Source organism: Passer domesticus, chromosome 5 (assembly GCF_036417665.1).
Source record: "Passer domesticus isolate bPasDom1 chromosome 5, bPasDom1.hap1, whole genome shotgun sequence".
In the NCBI taxonomy this organism is placed as follows: Eukaryota; Metazoa; Chordata; class Aves; order Passeriformes; family Passeridae; genus Passer; species Passer domesticus.
This window is the reverse complement of record NC_087478.1, coordinates 68,621,088-68,632,724: the sequence shown is the minus strand read 5'-3', so window position 1 is coordinate 68,632,724 and position 11,637 is coordinate 68,621,088. Positions and strand designations below refer to the sequence as shown.

At 44.5% G+C, this 11,637-nt stretch overlaps 1 long non-coding RNA gene across 1 annotated transcript in view; it reads right to left on the bottom strand.

Moving 5' to 3' along the window:
• Positions 1 to 9,051: 9,051 nt before the first annotated feature.
• LOC135300862 (uncharacterized) overlaps positions 9,052 to 11,637 on the bottom strand; it is a 28,408-nt gene continuing 25,822 nt past the window's right edge. The window contains exon 6 of the long non-coding RNA XR_010362624.1: positions 9,052 to 9,281. This is a non-coding gene — a long non-coding RNA (uncharacterized LOC135300862). The remainder of the gene's footprint in view (positions 9,282 to 11,637) is intronic.

Sequence of the window (11,637 nt, the reverse complement as noted above, 5' to 3'; positions counted from 1 at the left end):
TGGCCATCACAACCTTCACATCAGAGACATTTGCTCCTCTGAGCAGAGTTGCTAGAACTGAAGGGGAGGCTGAAATTACTCTTTTTCTAGAGAATTAGTCATATGCGGAGGGGGCTGGGGGTGTTTCGAGCAGAAAAAAAGGAGGTTTAGGGAAGACCTCATTCTCCACAACTCCCTGACAGGAGGGTGCAGTCAGACGGGGGTCAGACTCTGCTCCCAGGAATCCAGCAACAGGACAAAGGGAAATGCCCTCAAGCTGTACCAGAGAAGGTTTAGGTTAGACATCAGAAAGAATTTCTTAACTGAAAAGGTTGTTAAACTTTGGAAGGAGCTACCCAGGGAGGTGGTGGAGTCACTATCCCTGGAGGTGTTCAAGACATGATAGGCTGTGGCACTGAGTGCTTGGGTCTGGTTGACACAGTGGTGATCAGACAATTGAACTCGATGATCTTGAATATCTTTTCCAAACGAAATGATTCTGTGATTATGTTTTACAGTTCCTTAGGATCTACACCTGTGCTCTGTCATCTCCATATGATACACCAGCACAGCACTGCATCCCATGGTGCTGGCCTTTCCAAGATCCTGTGCCAGTATGAAAAGCACTGCAGCACCATGACCACCCAAGCACTTTGGCACAAAGAGCTGGGAAGGCAAAGCAGTAGGACTTGTCACATGGAATACAGGTAACTGCATTGCATTGCTTTTTACCTTTCTATAGCTCAGAATTTTAATGAAAACTCTTACCAAGCCCATGGCAAACATTCACTGACTGCTGTGATTTGCATTGCGCCCTTGTTAAACCCTTTTTGTGTTCATTTTGACAGAGTGTAGTTTAATGGTTTCAGATGCAGCAGCAATAAATCCTACACACATTTACATAATGTGCTGGTGGACATCACATAGTTAACACTAATTGTGTTTCTAAGCATCAGGAGGACAAAATCTTGCAACAGGTGGTAATTAGTTTGGGTTAGACTATGCCTTAATTTGTTGCCTACTGTTCCCATGAAACTGGTTCCTTTGGACAGATGAGAGAGGAGAAGTAATGGAAAGATGTATCCCTAACTTTTATTCCTGTGAGTATTGGCTGAAGCCATTCAAAATACCCACATCAGTAGCAGCCTTGTGAAATAAGTTTCTTCCTTTTGATTAAATTGCACAGAGAGGAAGGTAAATTACAGGATGGTAATCTCGATTCTCCAAACCCAGCCACTTCCCCCCAGTACTCTTCATTTTGGCTATTTTCACAAGGTTTCTTATCTCCACAGCAAGCAGTGGGAGTTGGGAACAAAGACAGCCAGGCAAGTTGGTGGTACTGTTGTTTGCCACTCTGAAAGCTCAGCTGATAGCTCAGTGCACATCGCCTCGGAACAAGACCAGCAAGCCTGGGAGTGTTTGCCTCCACTGCAATTCAATCAGGGTGCCTTGCAGCTCGAATTGCTACTATTTTGTGGGTCACTACCTCCTCCAATATTCTGTGTGCCCTCTCTTGTTTTCTTTTCATTTGCTATGCAGGCTCGCAGACCTTCCTGCTAGATTTCACTTGGGAGGCCCAGAACCCTGTTCTGCAAATCCTAACAGGACCTTGATGGATGTTAATGTTTCTGCCTTTCATATCGTTTTACCAGTGAAACCTTTGATCTATCAGCAGTCTTTATATCAATGCACTTGTTGCATAAAACAGAGAATATGACAAAAATATCTGTTGTGCTAGCATTAGCAGGGTATTTCCCCCACCCCTCATAAAAATGCAGTGCTGGGGAGTTTAGTTTAACCTCCAGCAGCCAGATGTGCCACGAGGGTAGAACTGGGAGCAAAATCTTTTTTTCATTTACTTTTTTTTTTTTTTTTAGAGCAGTCTGGTAAAGGAAGTTGTAAAGCAACAAGTACTGTACATTATGATTCAGAGCAGCAAGGGACAGCTGGAGAGACTTGATTGGCTCCAGCCCAATGAAACAGAGGCTTCTTGTGACCAGCTGCTGTGCTGCAGCATGAATGACAAGGGTAATAATTGATTACTAACTGGCAGCTCAAAAGGAAGAAAGAATTAACAAGAGTGATGAGGTGCTTTACAGCTTGGTAACTGTAAAATCAGTGGAACAATTAGGGGAAAAAGAAAGGGGTTTCACTTCTTACCTTAGCGCTACAAGGACAGTGCTAGTTAGTGTAAATTGCATGACAAGCAAGCCAGAGGGGCAGGTCAGTGAGGAATATGGGGGCTTTGCACACACACAGATCCCACAGAATCATTCACCAGATTTGCTGGGGAGCAGTTAAAACCCCATCAAAAGCATCCAGACCATGCCAATTACATTGGTAGGCAAAGCAAGGTCTCTGAGGCACCAGCCATAATATCATAGTGTGGCTGAAACCTCCAGCAAATGGTGCATTGTGGCAGACCAACCCTTTGCCTTTCAGTGGGTGCTCGATAGCACATACACTCTTTCTGCCCTGAGAATAAATTCATGCATGCCTTTTTATTTTCCTCCTTTTTTTTTTCTTTTTCTTTTTCCCTCTTCGTGTGAATGGCTTTTGTGTTTACCAGTAAATGCACTAGATGCATTGTTGCTACACCTTTCTTCAAGGGACTTGCACTGACCTCATGCTCTGGGCCATGTAAAATCTTCTAGCCACTGAGAGCCAGGCACTGCCCCTTTTTCATGCAGAGTAGCACCTCACTTTGGGCCAGATCATGGCCAGCATGTCAATGCAAGGAGTAAGGAGCCATAACGTGTCCTGTGTCTTGCTTCTCACACACAGGGGAATAATAGCCTTGTGCAGACTATGCCCTTTCCTTAGCCCAAGTGGGAAGAAGGGAAAACTTGATGGATCCTTCATTTCCTTTCCCAAGGCATCTGGCAGCAAGCAGCATGTGCTGTGCCAGCTCCAGACCCGTCACGCTTTGCTCCCTTCCCAGAGCAGCAAGGAGACAGGTCTGTCCCAGCGGTAGCTCAGCAGTAGATGGCTCCTTTCCTGGGGCTGAAGCACGAGGTCTGGTCTAGCTCCCTGTGAGCAGAGCTGAGAAAATCAATGGGACTAATCATGGGGAAAGGTAGCATTCAGCAGGAGCAAAGCTGGCAGCCTCTGCTCTGACATATGGAAAATGCTCTTCTAGCTGGTTGAAGCTTCTTCAGCCCAGCCTATCCTCACCCCTCCTCCCACTCCAGAATCTGCTATCCTTGTGCTCATTAAGTGACTCTTAACCGCTGGCAAGGTCTGACACCTTCCAACTCACAGATAGTAAGATTTATGTCTCCTATCTTTATCTCTTTAAAAGCTAAATAACTCATCCAAATTGGGGGTTTACCCACCTTCTGTGGTCACTAAAATGAAATTTCTCCTGAGAGAGCTGAATTCTTACTACCTGCCTCAAATGACTGCTCGAAGTGGTGCATCATCCACTTCTCACACTGGGCTATCAGCTTGCCTCAACAACTAGTTAGGAGCTGATTTTCAATTTTTTGAAGAACAAAGCCAGAAAAGAGACATTGCCTGTGGCCTGTTCAAGGTGATACTCTGATCTTCGAGATGGGGGAAGTAAAAAAGCAATGCATGAAGGTAACTGGGATTGGTTCCACTCTGCAATCAGAAGCACACCACCTGGGGCTGTGTGGTAGGGTGGGCTGTGGGCTCAGGTCGCTGCTGTGGCATTCCAGCAACAAGAAAAGCTGCCATGACAGAGGAGAGCTGGGCTGCTCCAGGGCAGGATGAACTGTGGCTGTCCTTGCTCCCACTGAGTGGAGCATTAATGGAACAAATTTCAGACAGAGACAGCAGAGGAGTTCAAGATGTAAAAATGCGAATGGTACCAGAGGCATGTCTTCATCAGCTCACCCTTGAAGACTCCCCTAAGGACTGTAGAGGGAACTTTACTAGAAAGTCTACCAAAAATTTAAGGCCTGGGGGTGGGTTGGCAGGTCTGGGGTTTTTGTTATTATATACACAGTGCAAAAATGTGCTTGACTAATCTAAACCTTGTGTTGCTTTCTTATACTGCTAGAGCAATTATAGCTGAGAAAAAACCCCACACATCACCCAATATGGAAATACTTTTTTTTTCATGTTTGACATTTTTACATTTTTACTGACAGGGCAAAGCCTATGATTTAATCGGTCTCCATTTCCCATAACTTCAGAGAAGGGACTGGCCCCTCCTCCACATTTCTCAAAGGACTTATGATTAGAAAGAAGGCCATGGAAAACCCAAAGGAGCTGACTCCATCTATCATGTAACACTGTTGAACGAGAGAAAAAAAAAAAAGTACTTTCTCCCAAAACTCTTGGTGTGTGCACTGCAGAGTCTCTGTGGCAGAAATGGGAGGATTTTGAAGAAACAAGGTATTTTTGCCACTTTTTGGAAAAACAAGAAGCATTTCTGTTTTTCTTTTACTGAAGCACATGCCTTCCACATCTCCCCTTTTTAAAAATGTTTATTGCTCTTTGTAGTAGGAATGCCATAGCCTGCTGGGAGGGAAGGAAGGAAGGAAGGAAGGAAGGAAGGAAGGAAGGAAGGAAGGAAGGAAGGAAGGAAGGAAGGAAGGAAGGAAGGAAGGAAGGAAGGAAGGAAGGAAGGAAGGAAGGAAGGAAGGAAGGAAGGAAGGAAGGAAGGAAGGAAGGAAGGAAGGAAGGAAGGAAGGAAGGAAGGAAGGAAGGAAGGAAGGAAGGAAGGAAGGAAGGAAGGAAGGAAGGAAGGAAGGAAGGAAGGAAGGAAGGAAGGAAGGAAGGAAGGAAGGAAGGAAGGAAGGAAGGAAGGAAGGAAGGAAGGAAGGAAGGAAGGAAGGAAGGAAGGAAGGAAGGAAGGAAGGAAGGAAGGAAGGAAGGAAGGAAGGAAGGAAGGAAGGAAGGAAGGCTCAGTTCTGCTCTTCTCAAAGGTGATGGACCCTGCTTGGTGTGTCAAACAAATTGATTTCAGTATGTACCAAATGAGATACAAAGTACCAGCATCCTGGCCTAAGAAAAGAGAAGTAGCAGCTGTTTCCTTCCCAGAAGGTGGAGAAATGCAGCTGCAAGCAAGAAAGAGCAAATAATCAGGTGGTCACAGAGACAATAGGAACTGGAAGCTGAGCACAAATTATGTCATTGTTCCTGATCAAGCTTTTAAAGCTTGGAAATAATTAAAGATTAAAAATATTCAAAATAGAAGATACTGATCTTCTCAAATCTGTAATTGTACAATTACTTTCTTCTTTCAGCCCTCCTGGATGCATGCTGGCATTGTCCCAGCATGATGGGAATGGGAGGCTGCCACAGGTGACCAGAAGAGATATCATCCTATGGTAATATGGCATAAAAGTACTCTGAGCATCTGGGGGCAGCCAGAAGTAAGAAACACACTTGCTTTGCAGTCAGAAAAGTGATTTGTTATAACTGCTCTTAGTAGATAAGACCTTTATTTCACTAAATTATCACTTTTCCACATTACTAGGTTGATGTGTTACCTGTGCAAGACCTTTGTCCATAGTAGAAAATAATATTCTGATGTTAAACTGTTGGTTTGGTTTTTCCCTAGGCATTATCAAAAATAGTTTAATTGATTATAAGAACAAAGAGGTGGAAAGGCAGATTGTCCCAAACATGCCTGAAAAAATGTATCTCTGTGGTTGCTTCTGATGTGACATTTCAAAGTCCAAATTCAAATCCTCAAAGCCCTCCCCTGGAACTTGGGACACAAAGAGAACAGAAGGTCCTCCTCAGGCCTCACCAGGAAAACAGGAACAAACTTCAGCTTTCCCCAGGGCTGACCAACTGCTGACCAACCTGAGCCACACCAAGGGAAACCAAGGGCTGTTTCTAGGAGCAGCTCAGGTCTGGCTGCCACTGCAGCACAGCGGGAAACAGAGCAGTGGTCAGGAGATCGAGAAAGAGACACCAGGGGTGAACCAGACAAGATAAAGACTGGAACAAAAAGTCAGAGTTAGTTATGGGGATAGAGTAAGGAATAAAGAGAGAAGACTGGAGCTGTTTAATTAAAGCTGGCATTAAGCTACAACTTCCAAGGGGAACAGGCAGGCACTGATCTGTGTGGTGATCAGGGACAGAACCCGAGGGGACAGCTGGAGCAGTGTCACGGGAGGGTTACAGTGGAAAGGTTCTTCCTCCAGAGGGTACAGGGGCACTTAACAGCCTGTTCAGGGAATGGTCACAGCCCTAAGGCTGCCAGAGCTCCAAAAGTGTTTGAGCTGGGCTTGATTCTTGTGGGTACTCCAACTCAATATATTCTATGATTCTGTGATCGTTAGGAACTAGGAATTTGCTCACAAAGGTGTGGAATGCAGTGAGTAGGTTCCTTGTGAGATCATAATCAGACTAAAATTACTTGTGATTCAAATTGAAAGTAAAAGGCATTGATGCACTCTGCTTGCAAGTAAAGGGGGGTTAGTACTGTTAAGCAAAACAGAAAGTGTGGGACAATAAACACCTATTATCTGGTTGCACATTCTCATTTCTTCACCTACACATGTGCAGGGCTTCCCCTCTGCTGCTGTCACACTTTCAGAAGAAAAGTGTCGTTATTTTTAATCAACTTTGTTACAGTAAAAGTCAGCAACATATAGTGCAAGGCTCTGGGAAAACTGTTCTGAGAAGAGCCTTGGTTTTATGGGAAAGCACCAAACAGAGACTTCTATAAAAGGGACAGTTCCTGGGTCCTCGAGGTTTCCTGTGTCTGATAAAGTCATTCAGTGCTTCTGTGCTTCAGTTCTCAACAGTCAGGAGGGGGTGATCCACAGTGATTGATCTCACACTCAGCATCAGCTCAGGACTGTGCCAAGGGTGTATTTTGGAGGTTGGGTTTGAGATTTCAATTCTGCTTGGTCTCTATTCTTTGTAAACACCCATGTTCCTCATTCAACACCAAGGGGGGTCCTGGTGGGCACACAAGCCTCTGCCCTGTCACTGCCTCTCATACACTGTGCAGTTGTTCCTTTCCTGCACTTCCCTGGAGCACCAAATTCACCATTCATGTGCAGAACAAATTCATGGCAAAAGTACCATGGCTGTGCTTTCTGGTGCTGAGCCCCACATACCAAAGGAGATTCTCAATTCTGGAACAAGAGCACATGGGGGGAAAAAGTTCAAGAATTAGGGTACACATTGGGGTAAGGGGTGTTTCTTTAATCTTGTGTGTTTTTACATTAAATCATCACAGTAAAATACAGGAACAATTTAGGGAGGCGATGTGCCAAAAAAAACTTTGGATTTTGGTACCGTGTGATAGCCAAGCAGGCAGAAACTGAGGTCATACTAAGGAGACTTGACCTTTTAAATGTGATATTGACCTGGACCCTTCTTTGTAAAGTGCTTTCTATATAGGCTGCATATGATCGTTTTATAGCTCCTGCTTGCAACTCTTCCAGTGTTTCAGCTGAGCTTCCCAGCACACATTTCTGCTTCTGTCTCATTTAGGGCAGGGAGTAGGAATCATAGAAAGGCCTGGGTTGGAAGACACCTTACAAGGTCATTTCATTCCAACCCCCTGCCATGAGCAGGGACACCTGCCACTATCCTAGGTTGCTCCAAACACTGTCCAACCCAGCCTTGGACACTGCCAGGGATGGGGCAGCCACAGCTTCCCTCAGAAACCTGTGCCAGGGCCTCACCACTCTCACAGGGAATAATTTCTTCCCAATATCCAATCTAAACCTTCCTTCTGTCAGTTTAAATCCCTTCCCGCTTGTCCTGTCACTCCAGGCCCTTGTCAAGAGTCTCTCTCCATCTTTCCTTTGGGCTCTCTTCAGGCACTGGAAGGCCACAGTGAGGCCACCCTGGAGCCTTCTCTTCTTCAGGCTGAACACTCCCACTTCCCTCAGCCTTCCCTCCCAGCAGAGCTGCTCCATCCCTCTGATCCCTGCTCTGGCTTGGCCCCAGCAGCTCCCTGTCTTTCCTGTACTGATCTCCAGGAGAAGATGGATGCCATGGATCTGCAGAACAGTTACATCCGGGCACTGTGCCTGATGGGAGCAAACCCAACAGGAAGGATATGATCTTGCAGGATATGTTTGTCAAATTACTTAAAGTTCTTAAGATTACAAGGGGAAAGACGGCTGTTTCACTCAGACTCCAAGCCTGGGGACTTCCCACTGTCTCAGAAGAGCAGTGCAAGCACAAAAGGGTTTTGGAGCACTTAGAAAAGTGCCACTGATGAGAGATGCAATGAGTGAGCACAGAGCAAAGCTCTCTGAGTTCATTTAAATGTAAGGCTTAGAGCTTAAGAAAGGGGAGGTTTGAAGCAAACTTATGGAAAACTCCTGTGGAATTTAAGAGAAAAAAAATTTATTACAGATTGTGAAAGGTTATTGGGAATATATGTTCCCCTGAAAAGGTTCTGGGGTTTTTTCATTCATTTCCTTGAAATCTGTTCTCACATACTTCTGTGGATCCTCCTGGATTCATACCTATTACATTTCCCTAGACTTTTCCATGGAGACATGCAAACAGAAACCACAGAAAATATTTTCATGCACCCTCCATCCTCCAGAGCAAACCCACCACATTCTCCCTGATTCCAGCAAGGTGTGATGTGGCAGCGTCTTTAGAGGTGCCAGCCAGCTGCAGCAGGCAGAGAGGCAGCAGTGCCTGCATGGAGGGAAAGGAAGCCTGCTTTTTGGGGAAAATCCTATGTTCACTGCTTTTTCCATTCTTTCTTTTGCAACACAGCACAAAGTTGATAAATTCACAAACATGAGGAAGTCTATAAGCCACTCTTAGCAGGCACTGGTGACAATCCTAAATCTGAGGTGTCCACAAACTGGCAGATTCTGCTCTGGTGAAAGTAAATGCATCTCCTATTGGGACTAATTGGGAACTGCTCCCAGTTACATTAATGCTGAATATGGCCCCTTTGGTGACTTATTTTTAATTGTTGGATATTGTTTAAAAAAGAAAAAAAGAAACTGGAAAAATGTGCATTCTATCAAGTGTTGTGAAATTGTGTGGGTTGGAGAAGGCTCAGTTTTTAATAAAGGAAACATTCATTGCATCCCATTTCAAGGACTTCCATTAGATAGAAAGGAGACAGGAAGCTGAAGCTTTGCTCTTGGTAGCTCTCCCTTTGGACTACTTTAAATGAAAAAGTAAAGAAATAAAAGGAAACTCTGTAACACTAGAGGCCAGAGAGGTTTCCTTATATTTGCCGAGGTCAAAGCCGGGCATCACATAGAGTGTAAGTGTGTTGGGTGCTTCCTGGTGCTGTGGGGATCCTGACTGTGTCCCATTTACAAGAAAAGGTATCAGACTAACCTTTTCCAGCTGCTCTCAGGTTAATTTTTGAAAGGTTTCTCCTATGGAATGTAAAAAAAATAAGTATTTTAGAGGCAGATTTACACAAACCTGAAAACTCAGCATATGCTCAGGCATACCCATAGACTTCAGTCCTATTATAGTCCTATTATATTTCCAAAGGCATTTCCCACCAAGATAGTTAAGGCATCTTGAGTTTTAGGTGTCATTCATTCCTCCCAGCTTCCCTCCGCTCTGCTTCCTCCTTATTGTTTTCATCTGCCAGTCCATCCCGGCCTGACTTGTCATAATTTCATGTTGACATACTGGAGTAAGACAATTGCAGCTGCTCCCTCTGAAGAATGCAAACAGGGATCTGTCATCTCCTCTCCCCTCCTGACCTCCCCCTCCCAGAAGGGATGGATTTCACCAGGAATCAGGGACCATGGCCACCAAGAAGTGGCCATGGTGTGTCTGAGCAGAGGGCTGGCAGATGATCCCCTGTCCCTGAGATCTTCTGGATATACCAGTTTCTACTGAGGCTAAATGCTCCCCTATCCAAGTGTGTGTGTGTTTATGCAGCAAGCTCCGGGATGCAAACGGCATTCATCTTATCATACTGAGAGAGGATGTGAGCTCATTCATAAGGAATCCCAGCTCTGGGGTGCCCCACTCACTTAATCCAAGCATCCCTTGCATGCTCCTTCTTCTGAGAGGGTGGAAGAAAAGCAAAGCACAGTGCTATTGGCTTCTAATAAGTGGGATAATATATTTCAGAGAGGAGCTCAGACAGGAGAGGAAATGAACTTGGCTAGACAGTCACTTAAAATAAAAAAGGGGGGGGGGAATTTGCAAAACTCATTCCATTATTTCATGTAAATATACTTGGCTTGGTTAAGACAGGCTGATATAATCATAAGATGCTGAATAAGACAGATTAAGCAGTGCAGCACCATTTATTAGCCTGCTTGATAAAGAAACAAACAGATTCCAGGCCTGGCAGTTGCTGGCTGTCAAAATAAGGAAAAGTCTAAAATGTTGTGAGCCTCTGATGCTGGAAGAAGGCCCTGGGAGTGTTACAGCACACAGATGGGCTTCCTGGGGCTCCCCCTGAGTGGAGGACCTGCTGGTGTGGTGAGCTTTGCACATCTGGGCTCAACACATCAGCAGTGTCTGTCAGTGTCTGACAGGAGGATGTGTGGCTACTGCTTGGGCTCATTCCGAGGACATTAAAAAGATAGGAATGGTTCAGAAGGGAGCTGCCACCATCCTGAAAACCTGCTGTGAAACCAGAGGTGGCTGTCACCTTAGGCAAAGCAGGAAGATACCACCTGAGAGGGCTGACAGCTCAGGCTCAGACAAGAAGCCTGTGGAATGCAAAGCACACAAATCACCTCCTCAGTCTGGAATCAGAATCCAACCCATAACACACACATTTCAATTGGGATTTTTGTCAGAAAACCATGCCTGAAATCATAGAATCACAGAATATCCTGGGTTGGAAAGGACCTACAAGGATCATAAAATCCTCTAGGCCCTGCACAGGCACTCCAACAATCCCACCCTGTGCCTGGGAGATTTGTCCAAACACTTCTAGAGCTCTGGCAGCCTTGGAGCTGTGACCATTCCCTGGACAGCCTGTTCAGTATCCCAGCACCCTCTGGGGGAAGAACCTTTTCCTGATATCCACTGTAACCCTCCCCTGACACAGCTCCATGCCTTTCTCCATGTTCCCATCTTGCTCCTGCACAATGCTGCAATCACTATCAGCAGGAATGGAATCATCTCTGTACAGTACTGAGTTAAATTGTTAAAAACAGAGACAGGTACACATTGCAGTGAATTAACTTTGCCAATGCATGGGATTTATCGTGGCTCCATGATACTCTCCTGTTTAAATTTCTCTTGGAGAAATGTGGTGACGTAAGCAACTCACTCATGCTCTTTCAGTGAATCATCTATTCTTGCTGTTGATGAGAAAGCTTAGAAATGTAACAGGAGATGAATGAAAACTGAAAAATGTGAACAGAACTTGAACTACTTCCTAAATCACATTTTTCAGCCACTCCTGTAAATACTTGCAGCCTGAACTTTTGGTACTGGCAATGTTTCTTATGCATTAAAGTGCAGGGTGCAGACCACAGTTTGACAAAATGAATGGGAGATTACTATCACAAAAATGCAAAATTTAAGACTTGCAGTTTTGTAAGTGGTTTATAATGCAAAAAAAAAAAAAAATTAAAAATTATTTTTAAAACTCAAAAAAAATCTCACAATTCTATGGATCTCTTCCCATTTTTTACTAATGTTTATAGGCACATGACACCTGATGAAATTATTATTAAAGAATTTGAAGGGAAAACAAATTGAAAATTAGGTGGATTGCAGATATTTTTAATCTTTATTGATATTTCAATT